This window comes from Sorex fumeus, unplaced genomic scaffold, assembly GCF_029834395.1.
Source record: "Sorex fumeus unplaced genomic scaffold, SorFum_2.1 ptg000086l, whole genome shotgun sequence".
NCBI classification, from domain to species: Eukaryota; Metazoa; Chordata; class Mammalia; order Eulipotyphla; family Soricidae; genus Sorex; species Sorex fumeus.
This window is the reverse complement of record NW_026606143.1, coordinates 20,044,054-20,069,825: the sequence shown is the minus strand read 5'-3', so window position 1 is coordinate 20,069,825 and position 25,772 is coordinate 20,044,054. Positions and strand designations below refer to the sequence as shown.

At 40.5% G+C, this 25,772-nt stretch overlaps 1 protein-coding gene across 5 annotated transcripts in view; it reads right to left on the bottom strand.

Moving 5' to 3' along the window:
- Positions 1-24,648, bottom strand: part of TAB3 (TGF-beta activated kinase 1 (MAP3K7) binding protein 3) — a 63,718-nt gene extending 39,070 nt beyond the window's left edge. For 2 of the 5 annotated variants that reach the window (XM_056131152.1, XM_056131155.1), the window contains exons 1-4: positions 24,520-24,648; positions 7,956-8,053; positions 886-972; positions 251-373 (exon numbers count right to left, since the gene is read on the bottom strand). The gene's annotated coding sequence lies outside the window, so the exon portion shown is untranslated. The remainder of the gene's footprint in view (positions 1-250; positions 374-885; positions 973-7,955; positions 8,054-24,519) is intronic. The other 3 variants (XM_056131156.1, XM_056131154.1, XM_056131153.1) reach the window with 3 other exon arrangements.
- Between the last annotated feature and the right edge of the window lie 1,124 nt (positions 24,649-25,772).

The window sequence follows — 25,772 nt, the reverse complement described above, 5'->3', positions numbered from 1 at the left end:
CCCTGGAAATTGACCTTCTTTAAGGTAACAAACAGCACTCTCTTCCCCTGCCAGTTGCCCATCCCCCAGGTTTATTCCAGTATCACTGGGGGAGTACTGCCCTCTTTGGGAAATGCTGGTCGATCGTCTTAATATGGTAAGAATGTGAGAATGGCACTTCACCTGTGTTCTTCCTTCTAAACACCCATAGTCCCAGTTTGCCCATTAAAAAAATCAGAAAATTCCAATTAAGAAGCACTCTACAAAATACCTGATAAGTTTTCCTCAAATTTGACAAGGTCATCAAAACAACGCAAATCTGAGACACTATCCCAGTCAAGAAGAGCCTAAGGAAACATGATGAGTAAACGCAATCCAGTATCCTGGCAATACTCTGAAACAGAAAAAGCACAGTAGGTAAAAACTGATACAGTATTAATTAGATAGGGACTTTAGTCAATAACAGTATTTTAATACTGGTCAATTTTAAGAAACGTACCATGCGGGGGCACAGAGCCAAACATGTGCGAGCCCAAGTTTGATCCCCAGCACCACGTGGAGTGCCAGGCACTGTCAAGCAGTGAAAACCAAGCATAAAGCCAGGTGTGGCCTCCAAACAACAAAAAATGTACCACGCTAATATAGGCTGTGAGTGATACATGAAACTGGGTGTGGGGTATATGGGAACTCAGTACTAACTTCCCACATTTTATGTACATTAAAAGCTACTCTTTTAAAGTCTAGGGTCTGAGAGATCTTACAGCAGATAAGGCACTTGCATATGGTCTTCTGAGCACTTCCAGGAATGATCCAAGAGACAGAAATAAGCCCTGAGCAATGCCAAATGGGGGCTCAAACACCAAAATCAAAGCAAACCCAAAAAAAGTCTTGTTCTTTTTTAAATACCTTAGAAGATGTTTTATGAACCCTGGCACATGAATTTTATTCACATCTCCATCTCTGAAAGCACCTTCTTTTCAGTAGCCTGGAAATCTGAGAAAATGAGTACATAGTTACTCTTTGACAACTTCCCCATCAAAATAGAAAATTTAAAAAAAAACTCAAGAGTTTTAGTGTCTTTTAAGTACTAGTAGACAGCATGCTATATGCAGGTGGTTTTCTTCCCCACCAAGGTGAATCTTCTTTTCTTTTAGGTCAAATTAATGTCTATAGTAACTCAAATCTAAGTTATACCACGGAGAGAGAAACAGTTCAAAAAGACACAAAGAGACTGGGAGATAGCTCAAAGGGCTGGGATGCATACCAGGCAAGCATGGGGTCCCTGGCACTGCATTGTTTCTTGAGCATGACCAGGTACAGGCTGGGGGTGGGGGGCAGTACCACTTCAAAGGTTTCCAAGGAAAAAATATGATAGTCCAGAACAGTTCACTGCTTGGTTTCTCAAGGTTTCTCAACCTCACCTCGTGGTGACTTAACATTCTGGGGTCACCAAATTCTCTTTAGAGAAGGAAGAAGTCCAGGCCTACCAAGCCAATATATATGGTCAAAATAGTATAACTTTTTAAAAACCCATTTCTACTCAACTCAGAGCAATTGATACATAGGATAGTAACCTTATAGGTTTGACAGATGAGCATTCTCTTTGTTTTGGGGCCACACCTAGCAGTGTTCAGGCTTATTCCCTGATCTGTGCTAAGGGATCACTTCTGACAGTGTGTATCAGACCATTTGGGGTACCAGGGATCAAACTTAGGTCAGCTACTTACAAGGCAAGCACCCTACCCACTGTACTCTCTCTCCAAGGCTCAAAGTAGCATTCATTTCCACTGTCCTTTATAAAGTCATCTTTATTCCAGGTAAGCCTAGTAATTCGATGTTAACTTCATTGTAGGGCAAAGATTGACATATCAAAGCCATTGTGAATTCGAATTTCTAATTACTCTCTTGAATTCAACTTCATTTTATAACTACAATAAAGCTAAAATAAGTTTATTCCATTTTTAGCACTTTATCATACTTTCCATTTTTCAGTTATTTTAACCTCATTTCAAATAAGAACAAGTCCTGTATACCTCAATGAGTATAATTTTCTTTTACGGGGTGGAGAGGGACATAGCAATTGGCTCTCAGGGGCCACACCTGGCTCTGTGAACGGGGTACCATACTCAAAACTGGTAATTGAATCAGGCTCACAGCAGCTGCTGCATGCTAGACAAGCACTCCTCTAGGATTTTTCACTATAACTTTTGGGCATGAAAACCAAATAGGCTCTTGGAGCCACAATGCCTATATACACTAAATATTTAGAGCAACTGATAAAGTATTCAAAGAAATTGGAAATCTAAATGGCTGTGGTTGATGTGTTCCAAGGTCTTTATTGTGTCAAAAATTTTTTGTTGTTTTTGGACCATATGCTGTGTTCAGGGCTTACTCCTGGATTTGTACTCAGGGATCACTCCTGGCAGGGCTCAGGCACTGTATGGGATGCCAGGAATCAAACCTGGTCAACCACATGCAAGGCAAGTGCCCTAGCCACTCTAGTACTTTTCTAGCCAAAGCTGTGCCAATTCTTACATGGCATTATTTATTTTATTGAAACACAGTGTGTACAGTTACAAAGTTGTTCATGATTGAATTTCAATCACACAATATCCCAACCCCCATGGCCTTCACCAGTGTACAATTCCAGTCACTAATTTCCCCAGCCCCTTACACCCACCCCAAGACATTTTTCTTCTCTCATCCCTCAAAGTTTATCCTTTTAGGCACTGTAGTTCACAATAACTAATCATCAGGGAAGTGCAAATGAAAACAACTATGAGATATTATCTTATACCAGAGACTGGCACACATTAAAAATGACATTATTTTTTAAAAGAAAAATGGGACAACCCATTTTTTGAAGAAAAATGGGAAAACCCAACGGTGATACATATCAGAAGTAGATTACCTGTACATTACTCAAAGATACTCCTTAGAACAATGGCTTTCAAATGGTGAGCTGCGATCTATGCTATGAATTTACTGGGTGATAACAAGTATTTAATGGAAAAAAGGAATGATAGAAAATATAAGGTATTACACACACAGTAAAGGCAAGTATTGATTTAAAAAACATGTCTGAGGTGTATCTCTGTACTAAACCATTATTAAAATGTATTTCCTAAAAAAAACATGTAGTATAAGCTGCTGTCTCAGAATCTGGCAAGGTAGCGGAGATTATGTGAAAAATATTTGCTACCTTTCCTGTTTACTTTTGATTGAATCAATGGCAGCTTTCAAATTACCTGATATTTGAGAAACCTTCTGACATGAAAGCTGAGATACTTATAAATATTTGTGACTTTATGGTTTTCAAAGGCAAACTTCATGTCTTTTATGAGCTCTCTCATATCTTACTGGAAACTCCTGCCCCCTAAAAGTTAACAAAACTGAGTTTGAGTGAGGCACAGATCAGTAGAGTAGGGCAGAATCCTATAATAAGAATTTGTTAGAAAAACAATTAATGTAGGACAAGAAAAAGGAGCACTGAAGAAAGTTTCATGGACAAGATAACATTTAAGCTAGAATATAAAAAATGGTTTGTTTTTATTTTTATGAAAGCAATAAAATTATGATGCTGAAATCAAATCTATATAATCAACCTGATAAATTGCATGCCCCAGAGGTGTATTTGGCAATGTCTGGAGGCAATTTTTTGTTGTTGTAGAGAGCAGGGTGCTATTGGCATTTGATGAACAGAGGCCCACGATGCTACCATCCTGCAGTACACAGGACACAGTACTTGTACACAGTATAAGTGCATTCTGTCAGCAAAGAATTATTCAGCCCAAAGCACTGACAGTGCTGAGGTTCAGTAATCCCAATCCGGAACCCTGAACCCAGGATGCCTGCCTATATTAAAGGCAAGAGGCATTAAAATTTCTGCCAAATTAAAAAGGAGTCAGAGAGATAGTACAAAGGGTAGGATATCTGCACACAGCTCACCTGGATTTGAACCCTGGTAAAGTCAGGAGTAAGCCTTGAAAACTGCCCCAAGAAAAACATCCCTCCAAATAAGAATAAGTTCAAAGGGTTAATGTGCATACAGGATACCCTACTCATCCCTCAGGCCCCATGGTTCCCCATGCACTACCCTAAGCATTGAACTGGGAGTTAAACTGAGAGTAGCCCATAAATAACATTGTTTGAGGCCCCAAACAAACAAAACCCATACTTCCTGCCTGGGAGCCACTGTAGGACAGAAGCAGCAGAGTAGCCCAGGGGCAAATTTCTAGGAGACAACAGTTCAAACCCATTGATCTTTGCTAAACCCCACCCACAGGATAGAAAGGCAAAGGGTGTGGCTTTTCCAGCAGCTGCCAGTTATACTCCCCCACTATAACTCATAAGATCCACCTCCAAAGTAGCTCCACAAGGTTACAAAGGAACACCAAAACGGAAGGGATTATCCTAGAAGGGAAATGAGCAGATCACCAACCCCAGATTGCCACAGGCACTATGAAAAGACCACGCAAAACCCCACCATGAATGGGGGAGGAAGACAGGAGCCCTGAAGCCCTATACGGAATACTAACATACAAAATCTCTTTGATAAAGAATTCAGAGACGAAATGGTGAGGATGTTCAACAAGCTCAAATACTGTAGAACAGACATCCAATAAAATATAGGAGGAAATGAGAGCAGAAATAAGAAAACTAAAAACAAATGTCATTATAAATTCAGTAGATGAAATGAAAAACTCAATGGGTACCCTCAATCATTGAATGACAACAGCCAAAGACAGAATCAGTGAGTTTGAAGATGCGCTCTAGAAAGCACAAAGGCAACGACAGAAGATGGAAAAGGACCTCAAAATAGCTCAAGGTTAGGTAAAAGACATATGGGATGAATTCAAGAGGAACAACATAAGTACCATTGGAGTCACAGAGGGACAAGGAGGCAACCCCACTGAGGTAGTAACAGTTAAAGAAAACTCAATCATTGTATAACTGAAACCCAAGCACAAAAAAGTCTACAACTGTACCTCATGGTGTTTCACTAATAAAAGTAAAAAAAAAAAGTGCCCAGAGCTGGAAAATGCATCCAGATCCAAGAACCCCGAAGGGTACCAGCTAAAAGAGATCCCAATAAAAAGACTCCAAGACATATCCTAATCAGAACATCAAATATCCAGATAGAGATACAATACTGAAAACGGCAAGATCAAAAAAGGACATTACAAAGGATCATCCCTTAGATTTATTGCAGATGTATAATATGAAACTCTCCAGGCCCAAGGTCAATGGTAGGATATAGTTAAAAACTGTACTGAAATGAATGCCTCACCAAGAATACTTTACTACCTTGCTAGACTCTCATTCAGATTTGAAGGAATCATATACAACTTCATGGATAAACAACAGCTTAGGAACATCACAGAATCAAAATAAACCTTAAAAGGACTGAAGGGGCTGATCTAAGGCAAGACAAACCCTACAAACACAACAAATTTCTACAGAAAGATGGCACAAAACCTCATGGCAATAATCTCTCTCAAAGTCACCAATTAAGATAAACAAAGTGGCAAAAGGGATGGGTATTCAATCATCGTATAACTGAAACCCAAGCATAAAAATTTGTTAATCTACAACTGTTCCTCATGGTGTTTCACTAATAAAAATCTAAAAAAAAAACTGAATCCAACATTCTGTTGCCTACAAGAAACACATTTGAATAGTCAGAGCAAACACAGACTCAAAGTCAAAGGCTGGAAAACAATTTTTCAAGCAAACAACTCTTGCAAAAAGGCAGGGGTGGCCATACTAGTATCTGATGACATATATTTCGACTGAAAAGGGTTAGAAGGGACAGTGAAGGTAATTTCCTAATAATCAAGGGATATATACAACAGGAAGAAATTACATTTCTAAGCATATATGCACCCGATGAGGGGCCAGCAAAATACTTAGAATAACTGCTAATAGACTGTAAGGAGGACATTAGCAGCAACACAACAGTTGTAGGAGACTTCAACACTGCCTTCTTACCTTTTGATAGATCAATGAGACTAAAACTCAGCAAGGAAATACTGGCGTTGAAGGAAGAAATGGAAGAGAGAGGGCTAGTAGATGTCTAAAGGACTTTTCATCAAGCCAAATACACATTTTTCTGCAGTGCACATGGGACATTCTCCAAGACAGACCACATGCTAGGCCACAAAACGTACCTCTATAAAATTAAGAAGATTTTATTTCAATGGTATCAACTATATTTTCAGACCATAATGCACTTAAATAGAAGTTAATCACATACAGAAGCAGAGAACCAAATCAAACAGCTGGAAATTAAAAAGCTCACTACTGAACAACCAGTGGGTTAGAGAGAAAATTAAAGAATATTTGAACAGACCTATCACTATCAATGAAACTGAAATGGTAATCAAAAGTCTTTCCAAAATCAAAAGCTCAGGCCCAGATGGATTCACTAGTGAATGCTTTCAAACCTATTGCCAAGTAGGTAACAGGATACACACACACACACACACACACACACGTATGCATATATTATATACATATACACGTATATAATATATATGTATACATATATACATATATGTATATATATAACATTCAGCATTTGTATTGCAAATCATAATGTCTAAAAGGAGAGAAAGAGAGAAAAAGAAAAGCGAGAGAGAAATGCCTGCTATAGTGACAGGTGGTGGGAGGATGAGAGGGAAACTAGAAGCATTGGTAGTGGGAAAAGTACAGTGGAGAAGGGAGGGGTGTTGGAACATTATATCACTGAAATCCATTCATGAACAACTTTGTAAATGTGTATATCACTGTGATTCAATTAAAAATAAACAAATGGCAACATTTGGAGAAAATATCAAATGAGAAAAGCATGTAAAACATTTAGCAAAATGTTCAGTACCAAATGCTCAATGTTATCTTCCTAAGAAAAAACCCAAAAAACCCCAATACTTCTTAAAAAGATCTCAAAACATCATCCTGGCCAGTGTTTCATTCATGACACACACACACACACACATGTTGTTCTAATAGTAAATATGTTAAAAGAGTGGGGATATTATTTTAAAAGTTTTTGGGTTTGTTTTATGGCCATACCCAGTGATGCCCAGGGACTACTCCTATCTCTGTGCTCAGGAATCACTTCTGGCAGTGCTCAGGGAACCACATGGAATGCTGGGATCAAAACTGGGTTGGCCGTGTGCAAGGCAAGTACCTTACCTGCTGTATAATGGCTCCGTCCCTGAGTGGGAACATTTCTATAGCATGAAGAAACTATTGAATCAAAGATGGCATGTTTATATAGTCTTTTCTGAAATCTACCAAAGCAATATGATTTAAAAATGCATACTCTTCTTTGCTCATATTAGATTTATCATATATACAACTAAGTTTTATTGAACAAGAATTTGAACTTATAAAAAATTACAATAAAAACTAGGAAGTTGGAAAATGAACATATACAACAGTCCCAATTACTCCTTGGGGCAGGTATTTCTCTTCCTCTTTGATTTTTTTGGGCGGCTACATTGGTAGTATTTAGGAGCTACTCTGGCTATGTGCTTGGGGGTCACTCATGATAGTACTCCACGAACCATTTGGTGCAAGTAAGCAAATCTGGGCGTTTAGCATGCAAAGCATGTGCTCAGCCCATTAAGCTCTTTCTCTGTGATCCTTGGGGAAGGTCTTTCATGTTCTACCAGATCAACCTCTGGGCGTCTGGGATCTCTGTGAAGAATTGGCTGGTCCCTTTTATCCTAAATCCACTGCTAATTTCTCCTTCCATTTCCTGCTGAAGTTTCTAATCGTAAATTAACTGTTTATGGAATTTGCTTAGGTTCTAAAACATATTTTTAGAACATATTGATTTTTTTCATCCTTGATCTTAAACAAAAGGAATAGGGGACAAGGGAATAGAATACATAAACAAGTTAACAATCTAGATTAATATTAATGATTTTTTTGTTCTGATGTAACTACAGGAATATACAGACACTTACCTCCAATTTTTCAATTGGTGAAACTTCAACTAAAATTCCTTCTCCAGTCTGACACACAAATCAGGGTGAAAATCTTGGAAAGGCTAAAAGGCACTGCCCTGTAAAGAACAAAAAGAGATAATATGCGAGCTATTAAAAGGTTTAAAAGTGATAGCACTAACAGCTGATCTGTAAATTGTACTGAAAAATGGTCATGAAAAAGAAGTCGCCATTTGTATACTTTTACTGCCTGCAATTTCAGTGACAAAAGTGTCCATTTGATCCATACCCACATACTAAGAGGAAATGGTCTGAGTTCCCCAGCTGCCCTGTCCCAGGCTGTCTTGATTTCACCATTTGTGCATAAGGTAGAGCTGGCAAGAGCAGAGGAGATGCCAAAGCTTTTCTGAGTTTTTGCTTTTAGAAAAAGCTAGCAAAAGGAATTTTAGTTGCAAGTCTCCACCCCATTGTAGCTCCCCCTTGATACACTAGTCATTACATTTTAATAAGCTTCATTACAAAACTGTGTAGAGGCACTTTTAAGGGCCATAGGTCATTATATTTAAATGACTTCCTACTGAGTTTGACTTACACTCTGGTGAAGAAAATTTTTATGCCTTACACTTGAGCACTGAACCCTTACAGCAAAGTTCAACAGTAGAAAAGGTATATAGTTATTTCTTTCTTCCTACTCACATGCCACCCCTCAACCTTAGTAAAATCAGGGCTTCCCTAAATCTGAGAGACTTGGAAACTCTCACCTATACCCCCCTACAAATCACTAACCCACCATTTTAGAGTAATTCTTTATAATTAAGTTTATAATAGGGAAATAACATACAACACAATAACTATAATACTATTATAAGATGCACAGAAAAGTTGATAAATTCAAGAATTCTTGTCTCAAGAACATTTTTTCCTTTTTTTCTTTTCCTTTTATATGAGAAGCTATACGAGAAAATGGATTTTACTTGAACCTATTGTGGTTCAAACCTATCATTTCATAAACCATTGTGCTGTGATCCTTAAATTTACATGGTGCTATTATTTATCAATGAAACTGGGAAAATCAGTAACTTCTTCAAGAAGGAAGGAAAGTACCTTATCAAAAGTCTTAGGGAAATAATAGTCTCATTAGCACAAAAGAAAAGTAGAGTTTTCAGAACTGGGTAGCTAAATAAGGTTAGTGCAAGTGAAATGAGAAAAAGTTTCTCCCATAGAAATATTTTACCTAATAATAATAGAAGTGACAAAAATATTAGAATTCTACCAAAACTAATCCATCCAATACTACCAACAGATGGGAAAAGCATTAGGTTAAAAGGGAGACTTCACGAGTTGCCCCAGACGTACAGAAACCAATCTCGTAATTATCTGGCTCTTTGCAGAAATCCAAAATCATTATATGCTTCTCATAACCAGCTATAGAAAACAAAGTATTTCACAATACCTTTTCAGCGATTCTGATTGTTGGGGGGGTGAATTCTAAACAATAATGGTGCATCTTTTGTCGAAATAATGAATGTAATCAATGTAGAGAAGAGTTAAGTGGAAATCATCTGCCTCACAGGCATTGGGAGGGGTAGGAGGGGTATATTGGGGTTCTTGGTGATGAAAAATGAGTACTGGTGAAGGGAGAGGTGTTTGATCACTGTATGACCAAGACTTAAACCTGAAAGCTTAGTAAATTTTCCCACAGTGATTCAATAAATAAACATAAAAAGAAAAATAAATAAATAAATAAAATTGAAAAAAAGTAAGGTGGAGTTCATATCCAAATCAATCAGCTAATCAGTGGCTGAATAAATAGCAGTACTCCTACATAAAAAATAAGTAAAAAATAAAAAAGGAAGGCTTCAGATTTGTACCCTCTAAAGAATTAAACAAATTAATATAAAAGAACTGTTTAGGGTCCAGAGATGTGGCTCAGTGGTATGAATTCGTGCCCAGCCAGGAGGTCATGAGTTGGAGTCTAGCACCGGCCCATATACTGAGTATAATCCCCAGGGTTGCTGTTATGATCGCTGATGCCACAAGTATGATGCATCTCTTTAAGTTTCAGGGGATCATTGTAAAGAAGACTTGGATTGCACAGTCCATCCCAATGTGGGTAACTATTACTTCTCCAGGAGTGTGCTGGAATTATGAGGGTGGTACAATTGGGGCTGGGGGAGAGCACTAGAAAGCTTTAAAACAAAGTGGATTTCCTGAGTGGTGCTAAGTTACTTTTGTATTTCTGAAAAGAGGGTAGTAGGGCAAGCCAAGTTTGGGAACCTCTGGGCTAGAAACTTATTAGCAGTGATTAGCAGAATAAAGCATTACATAAAACAGCCAATTATGAAATTTAACTCAAAGAGTGACAAGACAGAAGGTAAACACAGAAAGAAAATTAGAACTGAAAGAATTCTAAAAAATGAGACGTGGTCATCTGTTCTCGAGCACTCAGGTTTTTTCCAGATTCTGACTATTGTAAAGAGTGCTGCAATGAACAAACAAGTGCAGATGTCACTTCGACTATACTTTTTTGCCTCTCTGGGATATATTCCTAGGAGTGGTATTGCTGGGTCAAATGGGAGATCAAATTCTAATTTTTTGAGAATCGTCCATACTGTTTTCCAAAAGGGTTGGACCAGTCGACATTCCCACCAGCAGTGACGGAGGGTCCCTTTCTCGCCACATCCGTGCCAGCATCGGTTGCTTTTGTTCTTTGGTACATTTACACAATGGAGTATTATGTAGCTGTTAGGAAAGATGGAGTCAAGAAAATTCACATACAAGTGGTACTACATGGAAAGTATCATGTTAAGCGAAATGAGTCAGAAAGAGCGGGATAGACACAGAAAGATTGCATTCATCTGGGGAACATAAAGCAACAAAATGGGAGACTAACACCCAGGAGTGGCCGAGATTAGTACCAGGAATTTTGCTCCATGACTTGGAGGCCAGCCACACGTGCTAGGGGAAAAGGAAGCTCAGATAAAGAAGAGAGCACCAAATAAAGGGTGTTGGGAGGATCCTCCCAGGATGGGAGAAGCATGCTGAAAGTAGACTATAGACCAAACATGATTGCCACTCAATGCTTCTCTTGCAAACCACGGGACTCAAAAGGAGAGAGAGAGAGAGAACAAAAGGGAATGCCCTACCACAGAGGCAGGGTAGGATGGGGGGGAATGGGGGGTGGGAGGGATACTGGGACCCGTGGTGGTGGAGAATGGGCGCTGGTGGAGGGATTTGTACTTGATCATTGTGTAACTGAAACCCAAGCACAAAAATATGTAAGTCTGTAACTGTACCTCATGGTGTTTCACTAGTAAAAAATAAATTAAAAAAATTTTTAAAAAAAAATGAGACATGGAAAGGGGATGCTGAAGTACAATCCATGTAAGGATAAGTAAGAACTAGTGACACTTTTTTTCAAAAGAACATTTTCAATAGGGCAGAAGAGTTGGTAAATTCCAGAGCCAATGGGACCATGTTCTAGATATAGGAGGAGTGGTGCAGTGAAGATAGGTTATCCAGGAATAATTCCCCAATTGTCTCAACCTTCAGGACATGAGTCATGAGGTTATCATATATGGTTTCTAGAAAGAAGAAAACGTAATATATGACAAAACTGAGAAGCCAGTGGCCATGTATAGGCAAGCAGTAACAGGCCACAATACCACAAGTAAAGTAATGTGATAGGCACAGATAAGCATGTCATTCTTCAGGTGTGGGACCAGAGAAAAACTACTTAACCTCTTTAGGGCCCTGTTTCCAAATCCTTTGCTAATCACACACCTATCACAAATCACAATGCAGTTACGGGAATTCACAGAGAATGAGAAGGATTGTAATTAGGGAAATACCACAATCAAGGTATTGTGAGAGAGTATAGCAAGTGGGGCACTTGTCTTGCACATGGCAAACCCTGCTTTGATCCCCAGCATCCCATATGGTACAGCCAGGAGTGATCTCTGAGCACAGCTGGGTGTGGCTCCCAAACCAAAAACAAACACATGAAAGTCAGTGAGGTTGTCTGACAGCTCCTGGATAACAGCAAAAATAGAAAAATAGCATTTTTCCTATTTCATAAAGACACATTTCTACAAACTGATAAGCCAAAACAGAAAATGTGAATGTTATAACTAGGAAAGCATAATTTTATGAGGGGAGAAAAATTTAGTTGATATTAGGCATCCCAATTTCAGTATCAATTAAATGAGATTTTTAATGACTTTGCTTAATCAAAAGGATTCTAAAAGTATTAATCCAGGGGCTGGAGCGATACTGCAGCAGGAGGTAGGGCCTTTGCCTTGCACATGGCTGACCTGTGTTCGATACCCAGCATCCCTTATGGTCCCCGAGCACCGCCAGGAGTACTTCCTGAGTGCAGAGCCAGAAGTAACCCCTGAGTATTGCTGGGTGTGACCCCAAAAGCCAAAAAACTGTATCAATCTATACTACACTGTGGTAAGTACTATATACATATTGAAGAGATAACTATAAGATGAATTAAAATGAATTTTGATAGCTGAACTAGAACAGAAAAACTGATATAAAATCAAACAAAAGAAAGAAAAATACCGATTTGGTGGAACAAAAATGTGATACTGGGGGCTGGGTAGATAGCTTAACAATCAGGGTCACACATATGGAGGGACCTGAGCTTGAACCCTGGTGCACAAAGCTCCCCATGCTGGTGGTCCCCAGCACCACAGTGAATTTTCCAGTGAATAATCCAGTCTGGTTGTGAATTATCCAGTCTGGTTGGCTGAGTACCCATGCTGCCAGGAGAGGCCTGGGGCCCCCAAGCATTGCTTGGGAGACAAACAACAAACTGAGAGACAGTACATAGATTAGGGTGTTTGTCCTACATGCAGCCAAGCACAATTTGGTCCCTTACACTGCATGGTCCCATGAGCACTGCCAGCAGTATTAAAATTACCAAGAAGTGAAAACGGAACCAATGTTCAACAATTAATGAATAAGGAAATAAAATGTGGTATATCTACACAATAGAATGAGAAATGAGGCACCTAAACATGTTATCATAGAGGTGAACCTCGGACACATCATGCTAAGACACCAGGCTACAAAATCATATTGCACAATTCAATTTATATGAACATTTTATAATAGGTAAATGTGAAGAGACAGAAAGACTGGTGATTGGTCAGGGTCGATGGTTGGGGGAGGGGCTGGAGAAAAATGAGGAGTTATTGCTAATGGGTATTGCATTTTGGGGAGTAAGGAAAATTTTCTAAAATTAACTGTAAAAATGCTTGCACAACCCTGAATATACTAAAAAAAAAACAATGAATTGTACACTTTAAATGGGTGACGTATAGTTAACACCTCAAAGCGATTTAAAAATGAATAGGGGCTGAGCGATAATACAGTGGATAGGACACTTGCCTTGCTTGAGGCCAACTTGAGTTTGATCCCCAGCACCCCATAAGATCTCCACAACCCATCAGGAGTGATCCCTGAATTCAAAACCAGGAGTAAGCCCTAAGCACCACCAGGTATGGCTCCCAAACAAAACAAAAAATAAATGGGACCATCACAAAGACTCTGTGGACAATAAATGAGGAGGAAAACTATAATGCAAACACATCTGAAAATTCAGATGAATATTTTTGTTTTATTTTAGGGGACACAGCTGGACATACTCTGGGGATACTCCTGGCTCAGTGCTCAGGGGTTGCTTCTGGCTGTACAGAGGGGATGATGAAGTGTCAAGTCAGGGACAGAACCTGGGCTTCCCATATGGTTTTCTATCTTTCCTGCCCCAGATGGACTTTATTTTTATTTTAGGCACCATGCTTTACAATACTGTTAATGATAGCATTTTTATGCACCACTCCCAGATGGACATTTTTAATAAACATGAAATTTATCAAATGCTTGTGAGACAAAATAAAACTGAAGTATATACTATTTTATTTGAAAGCTTTATCACAAGGGAATTCTAACTCTAAATGTCTTCCCTGCTGAATTCATACATGTAAATAAGAAATAAACTTTAGTGCGAAAGCCCAGAGTACAAAGAGTAGGTGTATTCCAGAACTCAATTTTCAAGGCCACCGAAACCTGACAAGAGCTGTAGAAGAAAAAAAATTAGAGGCCATTCTCATTCAAAAGAATAAAGTTCAAAAGTTCCTAAGTAAAATAAAAAGGAGAGTAAAAGTACCACAGTTAAAAATAACAAAATTGGGTTTGTTCACGGAATGCAAAGTTTGATTCAGCATTAAAAAGTAAGATGAGGGTAAGGAAGTAAGTAGCAAGTGCGGTTAAGAAGCTTGCCTTGCATGTAGTCTATCTCAACATGGGTTTGATCCCTGGCACTGCATGGGCAACCCAAAGAGGAATTCTTGCTCAAAGAGCTAGAAGTAGCTAAGCATTGTTGGGTATGGCCCAAAAAGCAAACAAGTTTTTTTTTAAAGAAAGTATAATAAAGATAAATTTCTCCCCAAACCGCTCTACATATTTCATGCAAAATCACTCAAAATCCCAATGGACTGGGGGTTGAGGCAAGACAATGTGGAACATATTAAGAGACACTAAAACTCATACAAAAATGTAAAGGGCAATGAATGGTCAGGACGTCCTCAAAGGACAAGGTAGAAGAATTTGCTCCATTCTTAAGCATCACAATATTTATATGACCATAAAGATAATATCACTGTCCACTGTCCTCCCGTTGTTCATCGATTTGCTCAAGCAGGCCCAGAAACGTCTCCATTGTGACACTTGTTACTGTATTTGGTATATCGAATACGTCACGGGTAGCTTGCTAGGCTCTGCTGTGTGGGCGAGATACTCTCGGTAGCTTGCCGGGCTCTCTGAGAGGGGCGGAGGAATCGAACTCGAGTCGGCCATGTTGGCTGCGTGCAAGGCAAACGCCCTACCCGCTGTGCTATCGCTCCAGCCCATAAAGATAATAGTGTGGCTTTAACAAAATGAAAAAGCTACCTATAGTAGTGAAAATATCTATAATTCATGTAACTGATAAGGGATTAATATTCAAAATATAAAACATAATAGCAAACAAATTTACAGTATGATTTAAAAATGAGCAGACACTCTGAACTGTACTACTCTCAAAGAAAACATGACCAACAGGTATATGAAAAGGAATTCATCAAAACTATAATGAGGGGTTTTTATTACCTGCTAACATGTCTGATATCAAAAAGACTGTTCTATATCAAAAAGGAATAACAAACACTAGTGATGACAAAAAGAAAAGGGACTCCTTATAGAGTGCCGGTTGACACATGAATTGGTATGGCTACTATGGAAGAGAGTATGGAGGCTTCTCAAAAATCTTTAAAGTAGAAGCTGGAGTGATAGTACAGTGGGTAGGGCTTTGCCTTGCATGCGGCGGACTGGGATTGGATTCCCAGCATCCCATGTGGTCCCCTGAGCATCACCAGGAGTAATTCCTGAGTGGAAAGCCAGGAGTAACCCCTGTGCATTGCTGGGTGTGACCCAAAAAGCAAAAAAAAAAAATCTTTATAGTAGAATTACCATGTGATCCAGCAATTCCACTTCTGAGTAGCTAGCCAAAGAAATGAGATCAGAGTCTTAAGAAATATATTCATTCCCATGTCCACTACAACATTATTCACGAAAAACAAGAATGACAACATCCCATGAATGAATTAATACAGAAAACATGGCCTTTGTGTATAAATATTATCCATTTAGAAAAGAGAGAGAATAAAATCTTGCTCTTTGCAAAAAACATGGATGGGCCTTGAGGGCATTATGCTAAGTAAAATAAATCAGTAAAAGATAAATACTCTGTGGTTTCACTTATATGTGGAATCTGAAAAGTGAAAATGAGCTCATGATAATGAAAAAAAACTGGTGGTTACTGGAAGAGTGGAGGGAGTGAGTGAAAGGGATTTAGAAGTAGAAAATTCCAACTAGAAAATAAATAAGTCACTGGGAATGTAATGTATGGGGGACTAGAGTTGAAAATACTGTGTTGTGTACCTGAAAGTTACTAAGAATAAATCTTAAAATTTTCATCATAAGGAAAAAAAACTTTACTGTATGGTTGGTATAGGGTGCTGACTGTACTTATTGTAATCATTTAATAATAACTATAAATGTAAAATTAGTTCTTATATCCCTAAAACTATGTTATATGTCAATTTCATCTTTAAAAAAAGAAAAAGAAACACTTTGTGACTAAGAAAATCCTTAGAGACAGCAGAGATGGCTGAAAGGGCTGGACTGCATGTTTTGCCCTGTTAAGGGTCCCTGGTTCAATCCCTGGCACTACACTGGTCCCCAGAGCATCTCTAGGAATAACCCTCAAAACCTAGCTGGGAGCACTGCCAGATATAGCCCCCACACCAACAAAAAGTTAGGGAAATGGTATTCACTTTCCTATGTGAGTGCATGTACTGAAATGTGCTCAGTGAAAAATTTAGAGCTGTTCACGATTAATACATATTGTCTACATATATATGTAACTTCAACAAATTTCTAACCTGTGAAGGAATAGCAACTTTCCAGTAGTCATTAGGGAATAGGAGAGCAAAATCTTGAAGTCTATTATTTCAGGCTAAAGCACACAAACCAAGTAGCTAACAAATACTAGGAAAGCAGGTATTTTAAGACAACCTGCTAACTACCAAACATATTCACAGAGATGTCAACTAGAAACTCTCAAACGTACAATAAAATTGGTCTGAAACTATTTGAACTCCAAAAGATACATATATCTAGACTTAGTGACTAGTGTTTATTAGTTAAATAACCAAAAACTATTTCTAAGATAACTTGATCTTAGAGGACCTTTTAAATCTCAAAAGTAGACTAAAAAGGACTAATAAATTCACATATCTAGTCAAATTTCCTAATATTCCAAATGAGGAAACCAAGGTCCTTTGAGGTTTATTTATACAAACATAAGAAGTTCTCAGTAAGTAAAAACAATCAGAAGCTATTTAACTTATTCTCTCTCACACTCCTCTCCCAATTTGTTGTAAATTTTACAGAATTTCCACGAAGAGTGAGTTTACTGGCTATATCTCTCAATACATGCTATGCCCAACTGAAATATTTTCATACAAGTGACATCAGCTCAAAATTAAATTTTTTGCCCACCATGACTAATAGCCAAAAACTATTTCTGGGGCAGAAAAGATAAGGCTTTCTAAGAGTAAAGTTCATATGTGCAACCTAACAGATAACTTTCTGTTTACGTTACAGGATGACTTCAACAGACATCCAATTTCAGATGAATGTGATAGCTTACAGTGACGAGGGCATCTATAACACTTGTTGTCCCTAAAAAAAAAACTTTAAAAATTGAGACCCTCCAAATGAAAATTACATATAAACAATCTTTCTAAATTACTGAGAATAAATCATAGTACTAAATATTTCATTTTATTAAATCTATTATTGTTATAAGTAGCGCTGTAGCACTGTCCTCCTGTTGTTCACCGATTTGCTCGAGCGGGTTCCAGTAACGTCTCACAACAAATTGTGAGACTCGTTGTTACTGTTTTGGGCATACTGAATACGTCACGGGTAGCTTGCCAGGCTTTGCCTTTCAGTAATACCTGTAAAACCTTAGTATTACTGAAAGGAAGAATTATTTGCTATTTTGAAATTAAATTTATCAAAAGCAAATACATAAAATAACCCACTGAGTCCGAGGGGGTTAGGGGGTTGACCCACAACAAGCAGTGCTTGGGGTCAGGTCAAACTTGCACCTCCTGCACACAAAGCGTGCACTTAGCCCATTATAACTCAGAACCCCCTTTTAGTCCTCTTGAAGACAATTCTAAACTAGTTTTAAAAAGCCTTAGCCTTCATGTCAGCCCCACTGTGTTCCTTCTAGTACTACATGCCTCTCCTTTGATTTAAACTATTAAATTCAGTGCCAAGATGATGTCTTGGACTTACTGTCCTCAAGGAGAAACAGCTGGCTTCTTGAGAACCTGTAGAAAACTTGAATCAATCAGTTTATAGCCACAAAAATCTTGTCACTATAAAACTGAAGGTCTTCAATAAATATAAATATGGTTAAAATGACTTAAGAACTAAATGTAACACCATATCCTGGACTGGATTCCTGAACAGAAATGGAACATTACTAAAAAAGAATGAAATCAAAGTACTTTTGACAAATGTATTGTGGTATTATATACTCAAGTAAAGAGTATACAGGAACCCTGCACTATCTTTGCAACTTTTCTAAAAATCTAAAATTACTCCGAAATAAAAAGCTTGACTTAGCAAGAATCACCAAGAGTAGAGAAGTTTGTATGCCAACTCTGACCCAATCAAATGTCCATAGTCAGTATCTTTAAGTAATGTGTAATCTGTACAAGGTCGACTAAATAAACTCCAGAAAAGTTGCCCAATCTCTCAGCCCCTCCATCTCACCATTCTACCAAAGAAGATGCTTAATTTAGACGGGGATGAAAATAAAAGTTATAAAACCATTCCTCAGTGGACAGGGAAAACAATCCTATATGAGTATAATAGATATGGGTACTAAACAGCCAAACAGGTATTCCAGAGATCCTAAAGCAACAGAGCTCAATAACATAACATTTCAAATGCCCTAGTCTATGGGCCAGGTGCTCACAAACACATGTAGGGCCAGGCAGTGTTTATGACTACACTTTACAGAACTACTTTGTAAGGGATGAAACAGTGATTTAAAGACAACCTCTTAGTATGCAGCCTTTGAGAAGCCCAAGTTAGTAAAAGCTCCTACCTTCTTACATTCAGGTCCCACTACACTGCACTCAGTCTCCACCAGAGAAGATACCTGACCAAGGTTCGGAAGTCCTTGCCAGATCATGAAAAAATGTGACCCCGCCACCCCATCTTCACAGTTCATAATCTTTCAGTATCCAGTACACTGGGAGCCCGTTCTCTGTGAGACACTGTGCTAGCTTTCACAATAAAGTGAAGTTTTTACAGTATTATCAGTCTTCAAATTCAGATATGTTGGGCTGGGAATCTGAAGGCATTTGTTCTGTGGGAAAATGGTGATTTCTAAAAAGAAAAAAGTCCTACAAACGACTCTACACGGACTCTAACTTTATCAAAGCAACAAAATAAAGTTTAGGAAGACATTGTGGCTACTCAAACAAGCCAGTTTTGTGCATATAACAAAGTGACATGGTTTCTTAAAAGGAATGGTGTCACTGAAAAAAAATAAGCTTAGGATTTTATGAATTTCCTGCAAATGGTCAATTTTGGATTGTATTTAAAATTTAATATATCTTTCTCCCCAGTACCCAGTAAAAGTGTCTGATTTTCTTACACACATGGTCCAAAGTTGGTATTGCCTCAGAAACTTGCCAAAGCATTAACAACAGTAATAACGACAATAATAATGAAAAATCCTTTTGAGCATATGCCACTGCCAAGCATACTCTAAATACTATACATTCTCGGTTCACTTAATCCTCACAAAAATCCTGTGAGGTACATATTACACTGGCCCTACTTTCAAAAACCAGGAAACAGGTCACAGATTAAGCAACCAGTCTAAGATCAGAGTTAGTGTCAAAAGTTAAGACTTAACATTTCAGCATTTTACCCTAGAGATCATGTTTTAGCCGCTGCATTCTTGACTGTAATAACATGATAAACTCTCAAAATGAACACAGAATATGTACTCAAATTCATTTTTTAAAAAAAGAGTGGTTTTAACATTTTTAAAGACCCCAACCAAACTAAGATAAAATACATTTATGGAGGACAAATTTTAAATGCATTTTGCTTTACCTTCATCATTTGAAATCCCTCATTTGTTTGAACACTACTAACAGTGGTGGCAGCATACTATTTCCACAACAGACTAATAAAACTATATTAAAATCTTCAGGTAAAATAAACATACTGTCTGTGTTTACTGATAAGTAAACTAGGGTAAATTAACGGCAGGAATTCTAACACCCTTGAAAAGTTCCAAACAGCAACAATTAATGGTGATATTCATCGAATGGCAAACCATAACTTAGTTCTTTCCACAACACTGTAATATCTGCTTTAACTATGAACATTAACCTGGGGTGGGATGTACTTCAATTGCATTTCAAAACTTCCCAAATTCACAAATTCATCTCTAACAATCTAAAAAAGGTTTATCTTCCCCAAAGTCATCTGACCCACACAAACTACTTAATTTTAGACAGCAAAAGGAGTCCTCCCTATCATCTCACTGAGTATCAAAAAGCACACAACCCCCAACAACATCTGCAGCTCAAGCTGATTTTCATTGTCTGCTTGAACCTCAGAACTTGCCTTTCTAGAAAACAAAGATCTGTGTACCAGATTTTCAAACCAAGGCTAGAAAAGCACAAATAGCCATCATGTAGAATATAATAAACGTACACAGATAATGCTTCGATGGAAAAACCTACTTAGCATTCAAGTTAGGGTAAAAGCTAACCACCCCCAATCTGGGTGTCTGGGCTTCCCCAGAATAAGAAGACCAAGCTTCCTAGGCAAGCAGAAAGCAGGAAGCACAATGGGATGGAGGGGGCTGGTGGCAGTAGTACCTTAGGCTTCTAGGTTTGGAGGGAAAAAAGATACAGCGGAGGTGGGAGAAGCTTCAAGAAGGCAATGCTTGGGGTGAGGTGGTGGCTAAAAGGAAAGAAAAGTGTGCAGGCCAGGGGGTGGGGGTGGCTGAAGAGGTCCAAGGGACCCTGTCTGTGGTTCTGTCCCTGTAGTTGGTGGGTCTTAAAGCCCACCTTAACAATTAGGAGAAAGAAAGAAAAGAAAGAGAAATCCTGGAAAGGTTCTGACACTTTCTCACTTGCTCTGGCTACTCTCATTCTCCTTTCCATGGAAGAACAGATGAGTAAAGGGGTCTTATCTGGATCCCTCTTGAGTTCCCGGGGCACAACTCAGAGAATGGGAGATGACTTAAGGAATGTCACTGACCTCACACTATAGTGCCAGATCAGAACTAAGGGAAGGTTCCAGACAATGTCAAGGACAGTGTCAGAAAGGATGGAAGGAGAGCACTTGGAAGCTGAAGGGAAGTGACAAGCTAGGGTGTTGGACAAATTAATTGGGGTGCCAATAAATTTAACTATAATGAAATCACTTAAGTATTTAGGATTCAGTTTGACAGTTCCAAATATTTTATCACCTCCATTTCACTTGTAGACAAATCTGCATTTATCGTCATGGTAATAAATTGGGGTTTATTATACAGAAGATATAAAAATAAGCCTCCAAATGAAAGAGACAATTATCCTGTATCTCTTCTTCTACGGTGACAACATAATCATTTCAGTGAAAATTTTTTTCTGGATACACACTCAGTTACATTTTCATTTGTTTCATTTTGGGATGGGGGTTTGAGACCACACCCCGTTGTACTTGGGGATGAGTGGAGGTATCAAACTGGGGTCAGCCACTTGCTAGGTAAATGCCTTAACCTCTATAATGCTCCTCCAGCTACAACAGGTTATGTTTTTCTAACCCAACAGTCCAAATACCATATCTTTCCTAAATAAGTATATTTAACTCTTTCTTGAAAGTTTAACTATAATAAAAACCTTGCTCATTCAACCAAAGATGGTCCATCAAGTCTCCAAAGAATTAAAGCAAAGCTCAAACTTCCTGGAGTCAGAAAGACAGTACAGCAGGCATGGCCACTGCCTTGCATTTGGCCAACCCAGCTTCGGTCACTGGCACTCCATATAGTTCCCCCAAGCACCACCAGGAGTAATCCTCAAGTGCAGAGCCAGGAGTAAGCCCTGAACACAGCCAAGTGTGCCCTGACCAAAAAAAAAAAAAAACTCTCCATATAACATGTGCATACAGTGCATACACAGATTGTCCTGAGAAACTCAGGAACTTCTTTATTTTATGCCTCTAATGACCATGTTTTCATAAGACAATGCTACTTACCCGAAGGCCTCCCAACCCATTTATTTCTTAAAAGATGGAAGAGCAAATTCCAAATTCCATAACTTTTCTCGAACCTCCTGCCAGGGATAATTAATTCAACAGGTAAGCCAAACCAAATGGCCTGCTAGAGAATGAGTGCCAGTTTGGCATCCTTTCCCCCCTTTTTAAATTTCAGCAGCTACTCTACCAGTTGAACTTCCTTAAGCAGAGATAATGGCCCAGATGGCAAGCCCAGCAGCACATCAAAGATGCAAGAGCAGGGACTAGAGAACAAAAGTGACCAATGGCCAAGCACTGGCAAGATGTGCCTGCTGTTTCACTGACATCTCAGTTGCTGTTTGGGAACACATAAAGTCTTTCAGTTCCCAGCCCCATGTGAGTTTATGCTGGCTATCCTGTAAAAGCTGCCACCTTTCCTGAAAACAATGAAGTGGGTCTGAAATTTTTGTACTAAAGAGAAGAAAGTGGTGTCAGTCGTCAAGTGCTCTGGGTGCAGTTGGTTAGGTAGATGGATGAATATGTGTATACCTCCAAGCTATGAAAAGGCAAATTCAAATCTCTATAATCAGTATTTCATTTAGCAGTGTAACCTGGAAAACTACGCAGGACCAACCAGAGTAAACAAAATACTTTTGATCATTCAAGTACTTTGAACATGCTGAATCTAGAGGCAAAATTACTGAAAACAGCTGAAATTCAGATAGGTAACTGGCTACTCAAAAGCCTTATAAATCAAGATACTGGAAGTAGTATGTTACCTCTGGTTAGAACTTTAACATTATCAGAAAAGTAAAAAACAACTCTAGCTTCAAGCTAGGCCACTAAAATGCTTTCAAGATTATCAAGAGACTTAAAAGGGTTTTTTTGTTAACTAAATGTTCATGATCATAAAATTTGTCTCAGTCAGCACATAAATTTGTGCAGAGTACAGTAGAAAGTGCATATTCTAGAACAAGACACATGATTTTCAGAGCTAGCTCTGCAATTTACCAGCTTTGTAACCTCCTCAGTAAAGTGCTGCAGGAGAATGGAGGTTAGTGTCATTATCTGTCCAACAGGGTTGACATTCTCTTCAGCAGGAGGTAGCTACCAGGATTAAATACAAACACGCAATCCACCAAGCCTAGTTCCTAAAAGTATTGAGTATTTTACTCCTTCACTCCAACACACAACCACGAACCATTCCAAACCTCGAATCTGTAGCTGAGAAGATTTGTCAAACACATGGGGAATAAATTCAGGGGCACACGACACCGTGGTTTCTAGGTAAAGATGAAACCTGCATATTTTAATATTTACCTTCACTTAGGGCTAACTTTTGCTTTTATTACCCTGATGTGGAGAGAGGGAGAAGTTACAAGCTAGCTGGAGGAGTGCTCAAGACCGAAAACTTCAGACCACACACAGATTTTAAATGATGTACGTGACTATGTTTGTATTCTTCCAACATTCCCCAAAAGATACCACGAGAAAACTTTTTATAAACGATGATGCCCCCTACAACTTAACGCAGTGGTAAATTAAACTCACTTCAAACTCCATTTCTTGATCCAAATGCTGCTTTCATATGCATGCTCTGCCATAGTATGACAAAACATTTGCAACGCAAGGGGAAGAAAAAAAAAAGTAAAACCCCTGAACCCTCCCAAACGAAAGAGCATGCCAAGGAGATGCACTCTGTTCAATTGGTCTTTCCCAGTCGTTCTTTCTCACTCACATCCCAGAAGGAACTGTGCCCCGTGCCAGAAAAACTGTCTGCCCGACAAACCCCAGAACAGATGGATTTGACAAACCCTGTCTGGACCAAAGGTGACAATCTTCCGAAGAAAATTTCAACAGAAAGCACGTCTCCAAGAGTCAGAACAGACCTGCTTTTATATTTTTAACACATCGACAGCATGAACTTCTGATTTGCTAGGCAGCTGACTTGACACGCCACCTTGTCCCCCCACCATACACACACACACACCTCACAAAACTCCGCTTTCATGCGCTTTAATGAGCTGGCACAGGACACGCAACTCCCCGAACTCCAACTGGGAATAACTCTCATCTGTTGTTGGACCTCAGAGGACTGAGCTTGTGATCTTTAAACGAGCGTCCTCGTCCGTCGTCGACAATGTTTGCTCGGTGCCCCGCAACCTGCAGGCGGTCAGCGGCCACCCTCCCCTGCCGCGCCGAGTGCAATTCCTAAACGAACCTTGCCCGAGCGGCTCCAGCCCCCTAAACGGCCCCCACCGTGGGGGGCTGCTTCGCTCGTCCTCCAGCCCGAACGCCGCCGCGCCCAGGTTCGAGGCCGTCCGCAGCTGCTCGCTCTCCCGCAAGGTCCCGGGACCCGCGGAGGCAGGACGGCATCCTCTCCGCTCTGGGGTGGGGGGGTGGGGGGGCGAAGCCCCAGCTGGGCCCCCGGCCACTCCCTCTCTCGTCGGCCTCCCGGGGCGTCCGGGGCAGGCGCGAAGGCACCAGGCCCGGCGCATACCTCAGTCGGTCCCGCAGTTCCCGGGCTCCGCCGCCGCAGCCCCGGGCCGAGCCGCGCCCCCCCCCCCCCCGCCGCCCCCGATCACCCGCAGCGGGTCGCGCACACGCCCACGGGCTCCCGCGGCTTGGGGTGACCGGCACGACCCTCAGACCCACCCCTGCCACCCCGAGCCGGGCAGGTGCCGGGCCTCCTCCCCAAGACACTCACCCGACGCTGCAGCTCTGGGGCCGCGGCCGCCGCCTCGCCCTCACGTCTGCCGCCGGCTCCCGCGGGGGGTCCGGGCCGGCGCCACTTCCCCGCCCGACCCCCCCCTCGGGTGCGCGCCGCGCGGAGCCCGGATCCGGTGAGCGCCGCCGCCGCCACCGCCGCCGCCGCCCCCTTTCCTCCCTCCTCCCTCCGTGCGTCCCTCCCACTGAGGCCCGCCTTATATTTCCTGGATCCGGTCGCAGCGAGAACTTGGCACGCGAAAAGCCGACTTCCAGGTTCTCGGCAGGCGCCGTCACACGCCAGGCACAAAGATGGCGCCGTTGGGACCCGGCCAACGCGATCTCGCGAGGCTTCTTCCACGCTAAACGGAGGGCGGGGGCCCGCGGGAAAAGTGGTCAACGAGGGTGGCCTGAGCTGGCTTACGGGCACACGCGCCCCCATACCGGAAATGGGCAGTGCCGGTTACACAGGCCGCTACTGCACCTGCGTGCGGGCGGGGCGACCACGCATGCCCAGAGCAGCCCCGGAAAGCGGCTCCGGCGCTCCGTGTTTTACTTGTTTCCTCTTAAGGCGCGGGGCGGAGAAAGAGGAGGTGGTGGAATGGGACAGAAACCCGGGAAAGGGTTAGGCGGGACTGGGCGGCCGAGTGAGAGGCGACGCTTAAGGCTGGGTCGTTCCAGAGCCCCCGAATGGTCAACACACTTTGAGCGATCCAGGGAATTCTCCAACCCTCCCTTTTTCCTGCCCAGCGTATCTCCGATTATTCTGGGCGAAGTCTCAGCCCATCCTCTAGTTGATTCGCTTGAATTATCTAGAGAGCATCTTTATGTGCCTGTGCGGAGTCGAAGTCACAGCTGTCAGCCCCGGGTCCCCTGTTTTCACACAGCGGCAGCATCTTTTCTTTCATCGGGGCACTACCCAAGTCTTCTAAGCCTCCTACTGACTACTTTTCTTTCTGTTTCTTTTTCCCTTGCTCGCACATTTTCTCAGCAATTTGATATATTGTATTTTTAAAATTTTTATTGATTTTTTCTTTTTTTTTAATAATATGATTGCCACTCATTGCCTCTTTTGCAAACCACAACACCCAAAAGGAGACAGAGAACAAAAGGGTATTTTTTTTAATTTTATTGAATCACCGTGAGAAAGTTTTCATGTTTGGGTTATAATCACATAATGATCAAACATCCATCCCTCCACCAGTTCACATTCCCCACCACCAATCTCCCCAGTATACCACCCCCTTCCCCACC